General features: G+C 36.9%; 1 protein-coding gene across 2 annotated transcripts in view; it reads right to left on the reverse strand.

Moving 5' to 3' along the window:
* The window catches only part of LPAR1 (lysophosphatidic acid receptor 1), a 362,490-nt gene that overhangs the window by 207,927 nt on the left and 136,703 nt on the right, over positions 1-17,860 (reverse strand). For both annotated transcript variants that reach the window (XM_086683697.1, XM_086683698.1), the window contains 2 exons: positions 12,741-12,838; positions 2,971-3,121 (listed from right to left, as the gene is read on the reverse strand). The gene's annotated coding sequence lies outside the window, so the exon portion shown is untranslated. The remainder of the gene's footprint in view (positions 1-2,970; positions 3,122-12,740; positions 12,839-17,860) is intronic.

Raw genomic sequence — 17,860 nt, forward strand, 5'->3', positions numbered from 1 at the left:
AATTTGTTGGCATATAATTTTTCATAGTATTCCCTGATAATTGTTTGTATCTCTGAGGGATTGGTTGTAATAATTCCATTTTCATTCATGATTTTATCTATTTGGGTCATCTCCCTTTTCTTTTTGAGAAGCCTGGCTAGAGGTTTGTCAATTTTGTTTATTTTTTCAAAAAACCAACTCTTGGTTTCATTGATCTGCTCTACAGTTTTTTTAGATTCTATATTGTTTATTTCTGCTCTGATCTTTATTATTTCTCTTCTTCTGCTGGGTTTAGGCTGCCTTTGCTGTTCTGCTTCTATTTCCTTTAGGTGTGCTGTTAGATTTTGTATTTGGGATTTTTCTTGTTTCTTGAGATAGGCCTGGATTGCAATGTATTTTCCTCTCAGGACTGCCTTCGCTGCGTCCCAAAGCGTTTGGATTGTTGTATTTTCATTTTCGTTTGTTTCCATATATTTTTTAATTTCTTCTCTAATTGCCTGGTTGACCCACTCATTCGTTAGTAGGGTGTTCTTTAACCTCCATGCTTTTGGAGGTTTTCCAGACTTTTTTCTGTGGTTGATTTCAAGCTTCATAGCGTTGTGGTCTGAAAGTATGCATGGTATGATTTCAATTCTTGTAAACTTATGAAGGGCTGTTTTGTGACCCAGTATATGATCTATCTTGGAGAATGTTCCATGTGCACTCGAGAAGAAAGTATATTCTGTTGCTTTGGGATGCAGAGTTCTAAATATATCTGTCAAGTCCATCTGATCCAATGTCTCATTCAGGGCCCTTGTTTCTTTATTGATCGTGTGTCTAGATGATCTATCCATTTCTGTAAGTGGGGTGTTAAAGTCCCCTGCAATTACCACATTTTTATCAATAAGGTTGCTTGTGTTTATGAGTAATTGTTTTATATATTTGGGCGCTCCGGTATTCGGCGCATAGACATTTATAATTGTTAGCTCTTCCTGATGGATAGACCCTGTCACTATTATATAATGTCCTTCTTCATCTCTTGTTACAGCCTTTAATTTAAAGTCTAGTTTGTCTGATATAAGGATGGCTACTCCAGCTTTCTTTTGGCTTCCAGTAGCATGATAAATAGTTCTCCATCCCCTCACTCTCAATCTAAAGGTGTCCTCAGGTCTAAAATGAGTCTCTTGTAGACAGCAAATAGATGGGTCTTGTTTTTTTATCCATTCTGATACCCTATGTCTTTTGGTTGGCGCATTTAGTCCATTTACATTCAGTGTTATTATAGAAAGATATGGGTTTAGAGTCATTGTGATGTATGTTTTATGCTTGTAGTGATGTCTCTGGTACTTTGTCTCACAGGGTCCCCCTTAGGATCTCTTGTAGGGCTGGTTTAGTGGTGACAAATTCCTTCAGTTTTTGTTTGTTTGGGAAGACCTTTATCTCTCCTTCTATTCTAAATGACAGACTTGCTGGATAAAGGATTCTCGGCTGCATATTTTTTCTGTCTAGCACACTGAAAATCTCGTGCCAATTCTTTCTGGCCTGCCAAGTTTCAAAAGAGAGATCAGTCACGAGTCTTATAGGTCTCCCTTTATATGTGAGGGCACGTTTACCCCTTGCTGCTTTCAGAATTGTCTCTTTATCCTTGTATTTTGCCAGTTTCACTATGATATGTCGTGCAGAAGATCGATTCAAGTTACGTCTGAAGGGAGTTCTCTGTGCCTCTTGGATTTCAATGCCTTTTTCCTTCCCCAGTTCAGGGAAGTTCTCAGCTATTATTTCTTCAAGTACCCCTTCAGCACCTTTCCCTCTCTCTTCCTCCTCTGGGATACCAATGATGCGTATATTATTTCTTTTTAGTGTATCACTTAGTTCTCTAATTTTCCCCTCATATTCCTGGATTTTTTTATCCCTCTTTTTCTCAGCTTCCTCTTTTTCCATAACTTTATCTTCTAGTTTACCTATTCTCTCCTCTGCCTCTTCAATCCGAGCCGTGGTGGTTTCCATTTTGTTATGCATTTCGTTTAAAGCGTTTTTCAGCTCCTCGTGACTGTTCCTTAGTCCCTTGATCTCTGTAGCAAGAGATTCTCTGCTGTCAGCTATACTGTTTTCAAGCCCAGCGATTAATTTTATGACTATTATTCTAAATTCACTTTCTGTTATATTATTTAAATCCTTTTTGATCAGCTCATTAGCTGTTGTTATTTCCTGGAGATTCTTCTGAGGGGAATTCTTCCGCTTGGTCATTTTGGATAGTCCCTGGCGTGGTGAGGACCTGCAGGGCACTTCCCCTGTGCTGTGGTGTATAACTGGAGTTGGTGGGCGGAGCCGCAGTCAGACCTGATGTCTGCTCCCAGCCCACCGCTGGGGCCACAGTCAGACTGGTGCGTGCCTTCTGTTCCCCTCTCCTAGGGGCGGGATTCACTGTGGGGTGGGGTGGTCTGTCTGGGCTACTTGCACACTGCCAGGCTTGTGATGCTGGGGATCTGGCGTCTTAGCTGGGGTGGGTAGGCAAGGTGCACAGGGGCAGGAGGGGCAGGCTTAGCTTGCTTCTCCTTAGGTGATCCACTTCAGGAGGGGCCCTGTGGCAGCAGGAGGGAGTCAGATCCGCTGCCGGAGGTTTGGCTCCGCAGAAGCGCAGAGTTGGGTGTTTGCGCGGAGCGAGCAAGTTCCCTGGCAGGAACTGGTTCTCTTTGGGATTTTGGCTGGGGGATGGGCGGGGAAGATGGCGCTGGCGCGCGCCTTTGTTCCCCACCAAACTGAGCTCTGTCGTCCGGGGGCTCAGCAGCTCTCCTTCCCTTTGTCCTCCAGCCTTCCCGCTTTCTGAGCAGAGCTGTTAACTTATGACTTCCCAGACGCTAAGTCGCGCTTGCTGTCGGAACACAGTCCGTCAGGCCCCTCCGCTTTTTGCAAGCCAGACTCGGGGGCTCTGCTTGGCCGGCGAGCCGCCCCTCCGCCCCGGCTCCCTCCCGCCAGTCCGTGGAGCGCGCACCGCCTCACCGCCCTTCCTACCCTCTTCCGTGGGCCTCTCGTCTGCGCTTGGCTCCGGCGACTCCGTTCTGCTAATCCTCTGGTGGTTTTCTGGGTTATTTAGGCAGGTGTAGGTGGAATCTAAGTGATCAGCAGGACGCGCGGTGAGCCCAGCGTCCTCCTACGCCGCCATCTTCCTTACACATTTTAATAAAACACAAAAAGAAATAAACACTAACATAAGCACAACAGTATTGAAATATTTTAGCACGATTTTGGTCAATCTACTAAAAACTTTTAACAAGCTGTTGCTACTGATTGAGACCAATATATGGCACTTGAGGTACTTTAGTGATTTTGAGTCTATATGAATAAAAGTTCCAGAAGGATCCTCAAATCAGCTGAAGGGGTAGCCTCAAATAAGCTAAATCTTATAGTTCTGAAAGAAAGAGTGCCCAGATGTTTTAAAAGCCTGAAGAGTTGTGTGATCAAATATTCATGCTGATTTAAAGCATATGCTGCATCCTATGGAATAATATCCCAATCATGCAGAATTTTGTCTCCCAACTGCCTTCTCTAGGTCATTCACTATTTCTAGGGATGAGGTACATGGTAACACCAGTGAATTTCTTAGGCACAGGTCTTTGACATACTTCTTTTACCATTCCTAGTCAGATGAAATATTGTATGGAATACCATGACAATGGACAGTCCAGTCTATAAATCCACAGAGGAGTGCTGTCAGGGTGAGGCACATCTCTGTCAGAAATCTGTATGTATTCTTTAAAAATAAATTGCTGCATGCTCTATGATGGTGATGGCAGGTCACATTGGAAATGGTGCCTTATCAGGGCCTCAGCATTGGTCTCACTTATTGATAAGGTAGACTATCATCAGGGTAACCACCAAATTAACCTTGATAAAATGAAATCTACATTTCTGAGTCCACACATAACCTCCACCTCTGCCAATATGGCCACTTTGTGCATAAACCCACCAAACAAGCCATTTGAGGACTGGGGGCAGAGACTGATATCCAAAGGATGGGTCATCTTGTCTACCTGATTGTTGAGATCTTCCTCTATAGTGGTTACTATCTGATGAGATACAAATATCTTCAAACTCTTTGGCCATTCTGTGAGGTCCATCCACATATCTCATATTACCAATTCTGTTCTAAGTCCCAGACCTACAGTGTGAACAGAGTTTATTCCTACCATTTGGCATGCATATAACTCACTAAACACCAGAAAGTATATTCATTTCCTCCAGCAGAAATATCAAATTTGGAATATCAGCTGCAATCAGAGATACCACTGATGGTAAGTTTAGTAGTCCACTTTAGTAATACCACTGCATACAGCCTCTTACCATTTTCTCATTCTCCACTTACAGTCAAGCTGAGAGGTTATTTTCCTTAAATGAGAGGGCAACATTGCACAAGAATTCCCATGCTGAGGGTCTGATTCTAGGGCTACTTTTTGTGCCAAATACCAGAGTCCTGACAATAAACAGAATTCTCCCCAGTAGCTCAAATGAGACTTTAATGAAAGTGCTACTTACAAATATATGGGAAGTATTAAGAAACGTCAAGGTACTCTGAAATTAGCATTAATAGGGAGCCATTGCCACCCTTGGCTGAGAGACAAGGGGAGGAACTAGTGTTACTGGGGCCCAGTGAGAAGAGAGTCACCAGTATCGAACTGTACTCATGCACAGTTATAGCTATTGTCAAAGATATAGCATTGAAGCAGTTGGAATCAAGGAATAAATATTCTGATATGTCTCTCATACCACTTTCTGACCTCCATCAGCTAAATCCAATTTGAAGTGAGACAACATAGTCTTGGTGATACAGTGGGAAAAGGTTAGTCTTCTAGGTTAAACAACAACACAGAGAAGACAGACAATGGGTATAAGGGTGAGGAGACAGAATAATCAGCACAGAAATGCATAAACAAAAAGCTTATGTGGCCCTGCTTTCAGATAACAAGGACTAAACTAATGATCTACCTATAATGTGTAGCACTCATTGTATGAAGATACTTCTACAAGTTATTTTCATAGTGATTTATAGTGAACAACTAGTTTGGTTAGCCCAACCCAACACCTTTTCTGGGAATTCCACCCTCCTTTTACAAGTCCATCTATGTAGTCTGAAGAGCTGAATAGGCCAGTAAAAGTAGGGTCAAGAATAATGCAGATGTGCAGTGAGAACATGGGAAAAAATGGAGAAAGAAGACATAGAAAGCAATTCCTTCGCAGTTTATTCCTGAAGTACAGCATCATATTGCCCTTGAATCCCATAAGATTCCCTAGAATCCTTCAACAACATGGGTTTGAACTACACGGGTCCACTCATACAGGAATTTTTTTTTCAGTAAATACAGCACAGTACTGTAAATGTGTTTTCTCTTCCTTATGATTTTCTTAATAATGTTTTCTGTTCTCTAGCATACTTGTAAGACTACAGTACATGATACATACAACATATAAAATATGTGTTGATCTGCTTTTTATGTTATCAAGAGGTTTCCAGTCTACTGTAGACTATTAAGTTTTGAAGGAGTCAAAAGTTATACACAGATTTTCGACTGCATGCAGGATCACCAGACTTAACCTCCCTGTTATTCAAGGGTCACTTTTTCCTTAAGTTTAATTGGAGTTTGGTTTCTTTTTTTTTTTTTTAATTTTTTTAACGTTTTATTTATTTATGAGACAGGGAGAGACAGAGCATGAACAGGGGAGGGTCAGAGAGAGGGAGACACAGAATCTGAAACAGGCTCCAGGCTCTGAGCTGTCAGCACAGAGCCCGACGCGGGGCTTGAACTCACGGACTGTGAGATCATGACCTGAGCCGAAGTTGGCCGCTCAACCGACTGAGCCACCCAGGCACCCCTGGAGTTTGGTTTCTGTTACCTAGAATTCTAAGTAATAGATCATCATTATGAATGCATAGTTAGATTTAACACATCTTTACACATTAATATATCATACAAATTTGAACTTGTATCAATGTTTCCTTCTCAATCTCAGGTGATTCTTTTTGAAAAAAATATGAGAAATTAATGAAAAGAAAAAGAACATTACATATATTGGTTGAACGGAGAGGAGTCAAAGAAAATAAATTGGGAGATAAGTGTGCTACAGTTTTTCTACTACAAAAGGAGAAAACCTATTATATCTATATAAGCAATTCTAGGAATAGATCACTGCAACTGTACATTAAATTTCATGTGGAAGGTAGACAATCTTTGAATTATCTCAATTCCTACCTGGCAGTGTGTCTGACTCACAACTAGTTTGATTTTACTTTCTCAGTGTACTCGCATTTCAGAAACTACCAGAGACCTTTTCCCTTCTCAAACCCTTATGAAAGTCTACATACTCCCCACTGGGAGAACACAAATAAAATGGATATTCTTGAGGGAAAAAGTTGTTGAGAAAATGACTTTTCAATGGGGTTTGAATCCACAAGCTTTCTCTGCCAAAACTCCCCATCTCAGATTTCTATACCAAGATCTTAGCTTAAAACACTTATGCACTAAAATAAATATCCTCAAGAAAATAACATTATCTTAATGTTCTCTCCTAAATCCAAGATTACTTCAGGAAAAGTAAGTTAATTTAATGTCAGAATTGGCCACAGAAATTCAGTTTGAGTGTATGTTGAAAAAACATTATTAGACTCCAATCCTGACCCAAGAAAGGTTAAAATGGTTTTGCTTGGTTGGTTGTGTTTAGTTGGCAGGGGAATGTTTATTCTCCTTCCGTACTGCTATCATAAAACACATTGATCATTGTCGATAGCCATTTGGGTTTACTATTTACATTTGAGAGATATTGCAATATTGAGCCGGGAAGTCTCTATCATAGGAGGGAAATGATTTGGATCATAAATAGTTGTTTACTAATAAATCCAGCTTATTCATCTGTTTTCTGTTTATGTTACTAATTATCAGAGTTAAATGAGTGTTTTCGTTTAGACAGATTCTGATTCTTGAGTCTCCTTCAGGCAAATTTTGAATACCAGAGGATTTTTTTTTTCACCAACCATCACAAGCAAATATTTAGCCTAATTTCCAAATTTATTATTGCATTGTGATTCCTGCCACCTTATCTTTTCCTAATTTCATGGAAGGATCATAAAAATAAGGACATTTTAAATCCAATGGAACAAACATTGGATATTTTCATGTGCCAAGCCTGTGCTAGTCATTTAGAGTAAAAAAAATGAATACAGTTCCTGATCTATCTGGAGATGAAGGGAAAGCAGAAGTCCCACAAGCATTGACCTCTATTGTCCACAAAGGCAAGGCAATTGCTAAGAGTAGAGAGCAATGGGGAAGAAAGCAGATGCAAGGGAAAGGACATAAAGAGAGCAGTAAAATTTGGGATTTGCCATTAAAAAAAGGGCAAGCATTAACTGAGTACTATGTGCCATCCAGTGGATAAATTTCTTTAACATACATTTTTTAATCCTTACAACAATCTTTTGATGTAGGTACCACTGTTCTCATTTTAGAAATTAATTAATGGAGAATCAGAGAGATTAAAAGACTTTCCCAAGGTCATACAGCCTAGTGAATTGTAGAATTGGGATACAACCTGCTACCTATAAAAGGAATTGTCTAGAAAACAAGCAAAGAACTGCTGAATGGCAGTAAGTGCCATGTTAAATTTAACATCTATGAATTTACACTAATACAAATTTGCAGAACTATGCTATTTTTTCCAACAAGGCTTGGCAACTCAGGAAAAGGAATGCAGAAAGCTAATTGTTGAAGTCGTCTAGGATTGACTGAGAATTGACATGGTTGTTGTGGGTAAAGCATAGTTGTGATAAAAGAATTGAATGTACTGAAAAATCCTTTGGAAATGAATGTTAGGTTACAAAGGAGACAGGTGTCTGGCTGGCTCAGTAGTAGAGCATTGACTCTTGATCTTGGGGTCATGAGTTTGAGCCCCATGTTGGGTATAGAGATTACTTTTAAAAATGTAGAGTTAATGGCACAGAACAGATCATCCATACAATCATTATCCATAGATGATGTGGAAAGATGGGAGGAACTGAGATGGAGAAGATTAGCCAAGTGCTAATATTTTAGATGGATGGTGGGGAAATGACCAGGAAAGTTGGTATATGACAGCAAGCAGTAGGGCGGAGGGTAATGAGCTTAAATGGAAAAAGCCTAGTGGAGAAGGTTTTTATAAGATGGTGGAGAAATGGAGGTGGCAATAGTAAGCTAGAAAGATACCAACACTACCTTCTGGTCCTAAGGTGCATAAGCTTTGTGAAAGTAAACAGCCACAGCCACTTATAAGAGCTTCAGGTCTTCTCAGGAAAGACCCAGATTTCATTAAAGGCAAAGAAGTAGAGGAGTACTCAGGCAAGAGATTGAAAATATGAGGATAGGTGTTGCTGGCTATGGAGCAGCCATTCTAGAAAGAACAGCAAAATAGTTTGGGAGGTGAAGAAATAAGTGGTTAGTTCGAAAGTAAGGAAGCAGCAAGTACAATAGAAATTTAACCTATGCTGTAACTGACTACAACGGAATGAGAAGCATGAAGGATCAGGTCTCAACAGTCTTTCTGAGAAAGGCAATCATCAGTCACAGTAGCCAGAAGACTTAACTCACTTGACTGAGTTGATGGTGGATCCAGAACCTATAGATAAAACTAGCTACTGGATGAGCTTCCATTTATTAAAAGAATATTATGTACCAAGTATTATTTGTATTGATTTCACTTAAACCTTACAAAAGTCTGTGAGTTAAGTATAACTATTCTAAATTTACAAATTGAAAACAGAGGCTTAAAGAGACTAACATAGCAAAGCCAGGATCCAAAATTTAACAGAGATTGCTACCAGTGGCTCATGAACTGTAATAGGCTGGAAACATAATTTGAATGTTTTGTTTGGCTCTCACATTCTCAAAGGAAATACGTATAGGTCAGTAGCTAGAAGAGTTCTATCTAGACCACCTTACTTGTTTTTAATGTTATTGCATTACTCCTGTGGGCATCTAAATTTGCTAGCCTTATTTAAACTAAATGGGTCTGACTCCATATTTTATGTACTCGACAGTATTTAACAAGAAAAGGCAGATTCCATTTTCAGCCATGACAGAGTAACCACCCTAAACAAATCTAAAATTAGAAGAAATATATAAGGCAACTGCTTTCAGGTACTGAACCACAAGCAATGTAGGATCATGATCCTTAAGAGAAGGAAAATGCAGATGAATGACATATTTTCCCTAGATTTCTGCCTGGAGACAATTTCCAGATGACTGAGTAGAGAGGTGAAGTCCAAGCAGAGCACAGCAGTCTCACTGAGCTAATGAGGTAGGAACCAGAGTTTGGAGCTACTAAGGCAGCTGGAATTTGCATCATGGTTCAAGAGAAGTAATTGCACAGAGGAGGGGTCCTGAAGTCTGCATGGGGTGCCCAGTGGGTTACTGGACAAGGCTAGGCTATATATTCACAGGATGAGACTCCACAATGTCCAGCAAAGCATAGATAATGCAGGGCTGAGGGTTGACTGGAGGCAAGAGAGATCATACAGAATTGAGAGATATGAGATTCCTAGTCCAGCCAGTGTGGAGATGCCTTATTAAGAATGCCATAAATGTCATGTCTTAGAAACAAGGACCATAACCTTAAGTAAACACCACATTCTAAGAATAAGAAGAGCAAGGGTCAAAAATACTTGAAAACATAATGGTTAAAAATTTCTAAAATTGGTGACAACCATAAACCTTCAGATCTAAGAAACCCAGCAAACTCCAAGTAGTATAAACTAAAAAAAAATTTAAATCAAACCTGGTATATTACAGTCAAACTACTACAGAGAAAACTTTATAGGAGCTATAGAAGAAAAAAGGACATTAAATACAGAAAAACAAGGGTAAAAATGATGTCTGATTTTCTATCATAAACTATGGAGGATAAAACACAAAGGAATGTCATCTTAAAATGCTAAACAAACAAAAGAAGCCTACCTAAAATTATTTAACCAGTGAATATATCCTCTAAAAACAAAAATGAAATAAAGATATTTTCAGATAGAAGAAATATAAGAGAATTTGTATCCCGACCTGCACTATAAGAAATGCTAAGGTAAAGAAGTTTTTTAGACTGAAGGAAATGACATATCAGAGAAAGAACTGTGTTGACACAAAGGAATAAATAACACTGTGAATGATATATATTTGAGCTAATATAAAGACTAGCACTTTTTCCCCTTAATTTCTGTGAAAGACAATTGACAACTAAAAGCAAAAATAATGGCATTGTGTTGTAGGGTTGATATCATATATACAGGCAAAATATATGATGACAACAGCAAAAAAAAAAAAGTAAAGATAAATGGAATTATTTTACAGAAAACAACTCCATTTACAATATTATCAAAAAATAAATTAAATACTTGGGAATACATTTCTAAAAAGAAGTTCAAGATTTGACCACTGAAAACTACAGCACATCATTAAAATGAAAGGAAAGACATTCCATGTTCATGGATTGGAAGACTTAATATTGTTACAAGGGAAATTCTCTACAAATTGATCTACAGAGTCAATGAATTCCCTAACACAATCCCAGTTGCCTTCTATTTTTGCAGAAACTAACAAAATGATCATATGAAAATTCTAAGAATTCAGAATAGTCAAAACATTATAAAAGAACTACAAAGTTGGAGGACCCACACTTCCTCCAGTTTTAAAACTTACTACAAAGCCATAGTAATCAAAATTGTATGACACTTACATTGGCATAGACATACAGATCAATAGAATAGAATTGAAAGTCTAGAAATAAAGCTATAAATACATTTATGGCCAATTGATTTTTTTTTTTTGAGTGCCAAGACAATTCAATGTGAAAGAATAGACTTTTCAACAAATATTGCCGAGAGAACTGTACATTCACATACAAAAGAATGAATTTAGACCACTACTTCACACCACATTAAAAATTAACTCAAAACAGATCACAGACCTAAATGTAAGAGCTAAAACTATAAATCTCTTAGGAGAAAGAATAGCACAAGTCTTCATGACTTGGATTAGGCAATGAATTCTTAGATATGACACTAAAAGCTCCAAAAACAAAGAAAAAAAACCCACATAAATTACACTTTATAAAAATGTAAAACATATGTGCTTCAAAAGACACTAGCAAGAAAGTGAAAAAATCCACAGAATGGGAGAAAACATTTGCATACCATATACCCAATAAGGGACTTGTATCCAGGATACATAAGCACTCTCACAATTCAACAAATAACCCAACTGAAAAAATGTACAAAGGATTTGAACAGACATTTCTCCAAAGATAACATATAAATATGCCAATAAGCACATGGGAATATGCTCAATGTCATTAGCCATCAGGAAATGCAAATAAAAACCATAATGAGATACCACTTCACACACAATAGTATGGCTATAATTTTAAAAAATACACAATAACAAGTGAGGATATAGAAAAATTAGAACGCTTGAACATTGCTGGTGGGGCTGTAAAATGGTGTAGCCACTTTAGAAAATAGTTTGACAGTTCTTCAAAAATCTAATCATATGATCCAGAAATTCCACTCCTAGGTATATGACAAGAAAATTGAAAATATATATTCACACAAAAACTTGCATGCAACATTTATAGTAGAATTATTCATAATGGCCAAAAAGTGTAAATCATCCCAAGTCTATCAACTGATGAATGGATAAACAAAATGTGGTTTATACACACAATGGAATATTATTCAGCCATAAAAAGAAATGAGGTACTAATATATGCCTCAACATGGACAAACCTTGAAAACATTATGCTCAGTGAAATGGATAGGGAGCTTCTTTTAGGAAAATGAAAATGTTTTAGAATTAATGGTGATGTTTATATAACTCTCTGAATATATTAAAATCCACTGAATTATACACTTAATGGGGGTAAATTTAATGGTATTTGAATTATATCTCAATTTTAAAATTGGAGAACTTTGTAGTAAGATGTAAAATAAAGGCTGTTTTCTTTGGGACAGGAAAACTCCCTAAACTAATCCATAAAATTCATGGAGGTCCAAAAAAATCTTAATAGGACTTTTTTTTCACTTGACAAAATGATTGTAAATTTTTTTTGAGAAAATAAACATGAAAGAATCATCTTCAAAAATCTGCAAAATATTACAAAACTTAAGTTGTTTGACATTGAATTAGCTCTCCTAGATGTTATTTGTGTGTGTGTCCAAATACTACAACGTCTAAAGGCATATGCAGAGAGATATTTTTCAATTTTCCATTTTTAAAATAATGCAAATATATTAATTTTAAAATAATAAAACAGTAAATCAAGCAAAAAAAAGAAAATTAAAAAATAAATAATCTATGTAGCTCCTTCTCCACTATTAGTTTATTCTATTTTAGGCTAAAAATCCCTCTCCAATGTATCTGCATCTGCATAATTTCAAGTCACTTTTTCAGCCTTGTTGATTTTCTCTTAATATAGGTTAATTTATGAACAGCCTCCCTAGAATTTGGCACCTAACCTGAATACATTCAACGTGGACTTATTGGCACACAATAAACATTTATTTTCTTGGTTATTCTGGTTATTTCATTTACATAAATGCATCCTAAAACCATATTACCCCTTTGGGGCAGTTAATGCACAAAGTTTACTGATATTGGGTCAAAGACGAGTGCCTGAAGCCCCATGTCTTATTCATAATCAGTACTGCTAAGCCAAAAACTATCTTTATCATCTTGTCCCACGTGCAGTGATATTTGGAATAAAGTATATGACCTTACCTAATTCCATCAAATTTCATCTTGATCTAGTTGTCCCAATCCTTTGTATTTGATGCAATCATTCAAGGTATTCATTAACTCCTCCAGCTCCATGATATCTAAAAATTTGTAAGGAACGATCCTTAGACCATGATCTGAGTCATTTATGAAAAGAATATCAGGGCATCTTGGGGGACACAGACTGAAGATAATATGAAAATCTCCTTATGCATTAGTTAATTCCCACTGTATCTGACATCTAGCCCAAATGTGCTCAGACCGTAGTTTACCTAAGTCACCTGGGTAGCTTAAAAATTCTCTGGGCTCACCTGTAGGGATTCTGATTCAATAGGTTTAGAATGAGGTCTAATTAAAACTAACATCCACAGAACTACATTTAGATTTAACTAAGTCTATATATTTCTCTTTATTGATTATAAATATATCAGAGAGGTCATGTCATACACATTGCTGAAGGCAAGATAAAATGTCTATTGAGTTTACTCCACCCACCACTTGGCTCTACGTTAAAGAAGAGAATAGAGTTAATGTGCAAGAAAACCCCTGTTGCCTTCTTATGAACAATGTTGCCTTTGTGTTCAAAAACCCTTTCCTAATAATCAATCCTAGAAGTTTATTTTCATACATTTTTATTTAATGACCAAATATCTGGAGGGGGGACTAGTATATGCCAAATATTATGCTAATCTATATTCCCACCTGTGGTAAGAGTTTTTCTTTGCACCCATGTTCACATTGGGTCTCATAATTCTTCCTTGTATTTAGTCTGATAAGATAGAATAAATATATTTGCATATTTTTAACTTATATTTTTATTATCTTCAATAATGAAGATAAATATTTTTCATATTTTTCTTGGGCCATTGCAAATTCCCCATTGATTCCCATATATAAGTTGCTGTGCTTATTTTTTCTAATAAACATGTAATTTATCACTGTTATATTTAATGTTATAGGGGTTGCAAATAGTTTTCTCCATTTTCTGTTTCTCTGTTCCCCTTTGTTGTCTTTTAACCTTTTTATGATTTTTCTCCTTTATAGAAAATATGTTTCAAATTCTTATGCAGACAAAGCCAACAATCTTTTCATTATGGTTTCTGCCATTGTTTGAAACCATGCTTTGAGGCGCCTGGGTGGCTCAGTTGGTTAGTCACCTGACTCTTGATTTCGGCTCAGGTCATGATCTCACGGTTTGTGAGATGGAGCTTTGCATCAGGCTGTGCATTGACATCTCAGAGCCTGCTTGGGATTCTCTTTCCCTGTCGCTCTCTGCTCCTCCCCGCCCTCTCAAAATAAATAAATCAACTTGAAAAAAAAAGAAACCGTGCTTTAAATATCTTCTTCCAAGATTATGTAAATATTCAATTATATTATCTTTAGAATATAATCTTTTATGTTTTATATATTTAAATTTTATATATCATTTTATCAGTTATATATTCCCATAATTCTTTAAAAATATAATCCTTCAAAAATCTGGATCAGGAATGTTAATTAGTATTGTTCAAATACTAAAAATTGAGGAATTGTGTAAATGTATCATAAGATGAGATTAGTTGATTATGTAGAACTTGCATGAGATAGAACATTGTGGCACATGAGATTTTGGTTTAAAGGGATATTTTCTTATATGAAATTATTCATAATTTAATGATCAGTGAAACAAAGCAAGACTACACATAGACACACACATTCATTCATGAAGTCCAAAGCTAAAACTATATGCTGTGTTGAATTCTATTAACTTTGAGGTAAATAGGAAAATATGGTAAAGTATCAACTATTTGGTTTTAGATGACTTGCATAATATTTGGAAGTTATTTAGAAATTTTTGTTTCCAAATATAACTGTGCTGCTATTTTGAGTCATCAGTACCCAAACCAAGTCAATAATATACTTGCCATAAATAAGCATGAGTTTAACTATTTCTAAGTGTCATATGCAAATATAAATATACTATCACGTTTTACTGATATGGGGTCAGCATGCTTCTGCACTTAAATTTCCACATTTAAATGACTTTTAATAGTCAATTAAAAACACAATTCTGGCATAAGAGTTTCAACAACATGAAGATGTTGGTGGCTTATTGTGTCGGGGGTCCCCAAGACCCCAGGTTTGATGATCTGCTGGGAGGACTCAGAAGACTCAGCACAAGGCCATACTCATGACTATGATTTATTACAGCAAAAATATCAAAGCAAAATCAAAGAAAAGACCAGAGGAATCATGAAAGCTTCGAAGAGTTTTCTCCCAGTGGAGTCACAAGAGAAGCACTTAATTCCCCAGCAACGCGCTGTGACAACACATGTAAAATGTTGTCTACCAACGAAGTTTATTAGAAACTCAGCACACGGGGTTTTTACTGGGGGCTGGTCACACAGGCCCCCTCTGCCTAGCATGTGCTGAAATTCCAGATTCCCAAAAGGAAAGCAAGCATTCAGCAGAAACCACATTGCTTGTACAAACTGTCTACGCACAGTGAGCCACTCTTATCAGTTCTGTGAATGGTGGCCATTTTCCAGAAATCCAAGTTTCCAGATGCCAGTCAAGTGCCAACTTGCAAATTGGCATTTCCAAGGATAGCAGTTTCTAGCCTGCTTTCTTAATTCTTTTCTGCACACATGGGTACAAGTTATCATGTTACCAGATATAGGAATCACATACACACACATTAGTCTCATTCATACCCAAATAAAGTTAAACAAAGAAAAGTAAATGCATGAAGTTTACCCTAAAATTCATTTTTATTGGGCCCCCAAATAAATTATTCCAGAAGTGACCAACTCAAAAGGGATCAGAAATTAAAATATCATAAAGTTTTTTTCTCAAGGGGTAAAATTAATGCACATTTGTCACAGAAAATGGGGAAAACTCAGAAAAATATTAAAGAAATAAGATTCACTAAAACCCTCAGTCGTAGATTTTACCATTGCTGACCTTTCCTATTCATGTACATCTATTAACGTAGTTGATACCATACTTACTATTAAATTTTATTTTAGTTACCTTCATTTCTCTATGTCACTAAAAGTTCCCACTAAACATTTTTCATTATGGAAAATATTTCATCCCTAGTTATAATTTTTAAAGCCTTCTCCTTTCTGTTGGATAGGTTGTTTCCTGTCATTAATATTTTTTTAACCCTCATAAAACCTTTCAATGGTTTCCAATTGCTCTTGGAATAAAGGTCAGAATCTTTAATATGGTCAACAAGGCCCCATGTGATCCGGCGCTCCCTTCCCTCTGCAACTCTAGTTTACTCTCTGTCTGCCCTCAGTTGCCATGGCCTTCCCGGAGTTCCTCAAATGTGCCACTGACTCCCACTTCATGGTTTACACATGTGTCGGTAGCCCCTACTTTCTATACTGTAATTAGCACAGTCATTTAATTAAGTTAAGTATGCACATTTTTAAAAATATGTATCTCCCATAATAGGCAGTAATCCCCATGAAGGCAGAGCATGTATCTGTCTTGCCCACTGATGTATTCCTTCCCAGTGCTAAACGTTATCCCTGGAATATACACATGCAAAAATAATTGTGGAATTAAAGAATAGATGCATAAATAATAGGATTCTACCTTTAAGTCAATTTTCAATCACTTAGTATATTTGATAACTTTGTTCATTGGATGCCCACATTTCTTGAATTATCATTAAATATTTCCTTTTTGTAGGATTTTCATTTCCTCATTATACTTCTTCATTATCTATTATGGTAAATAATTAAAACCATTTAATTCTGTACATATTCTTCTTATAGACCCTTTACTGAACTATTTTATTAATTCTAGTAATTTTTAGATGTATTGTGTAGATTTTTCTCCAAATCACAAAGACTATGACTTACACTTTAAGTAACACCGTTATATTTTATCACTTATTATATTATTCATATTCATTCCTGGTCGTTAGATTTCAATTTTGAATCAATACTATTTTGTATAGTATTTTTAAAATTTTCCTTATGGATGGGTTTTTTGCTTAATCTGTTTGTAAAAATCAATCTCTCTGTCTTTTAGCATGTGCTCTTTCGAACTTCTGGAGGCTTCATTATAGATAAAGGTGTTTACCTACAGATTTTATTTTTTAATCGGGATGTTGGGCTAAAACTGAGTGGAGAGAAAGGATTTTCTTCTTTGTAGAAGAACTGAGAGGTCTGGACTCTCTCCTAGGGCACCAGGTCAAAGACACTCCATTTGGGGGATGTGAGCCAGTTCCTACAACTTGGTAATAGGGTGAGGGTAACAAGATAGATGCCCTGGAGGGTCTAGGAAATGGAGAATAGGTTTAATTTATGAATCCTGGAAATAGTCATATCTGATACCCAGCATTTTCTTCTCTATACTGCATCTAGTATTATTTAGGTATCTCGTATTGTGAGTAGAGTTTTGTTTAAATGTTTCAGCCTCAGCTAACTTCTGGGTGCTAATCGATGGGCCTATCTCCCCATTTGGGTTGCAGCTCTCCAGAGTGAGCTGCAGTGGCCTTCGGAAGCCAGTTCAGAAATAATAAGAAGTTATTATCCAAAGATCAGAGATGCAGGCCAGAGGGAGGTCGCTGGCCCGAGCGTGCAGTGAAATCTAGGACTGATCTGGGAAACACTCAAATATTCTATAGAGAGTCCCAGAGACCTTGGGGAGGGGAAAATGAGAAAAGTCTAACTTTCCTGTGGCCAAACATAATGAGAGCTCAGATCCTTTCATTCAGAATTAGAGGGAAGTGCTAGTTCTGACAACTGGAGAGGTCAGCAACCCCTGGGTTACATACTAATAAATTCACTTAATAGGCAGTCAGTGAGACAGAAACTCCTTTTCCAGATGCTTTTGTAACTTCCTGCTACACAGCACTGTGATTACTGTTCTAAAGTTCTATTTCAAAATACATAATGTCAATTTTGTTTTGTTTTGATTTTTAAAAACACTGAATGTAGATGAAGCTACAACAAATGCAGCATCTTTATCTGGTACCACGAATAAAGAGCCACAGAATATTTGCATAATTTAACCTAGAAATTCTACTTAATGAAAACATCTTGAAATAATAAAAAATGTAAAGGAAGGCACAAAAAGGGGTTAACAAACAAAATAAACTTCAGGTTTACAAAAAATGCCTTAAT

Source organism: Puma concolor, chromosome D4, assembly GCF_028749965.1.
Source record: "Puma concolor isolate L17-30 chromosome D4, mPumCon1.1.hap2, whole genome shotgun sequence".
NCBI classification, from domain to species: domain Eukaryota; kingdom Metazoa; phylum Chordata; class Mammalia; order Carnivora; family Felidae; genus Puma; species Puma concolor.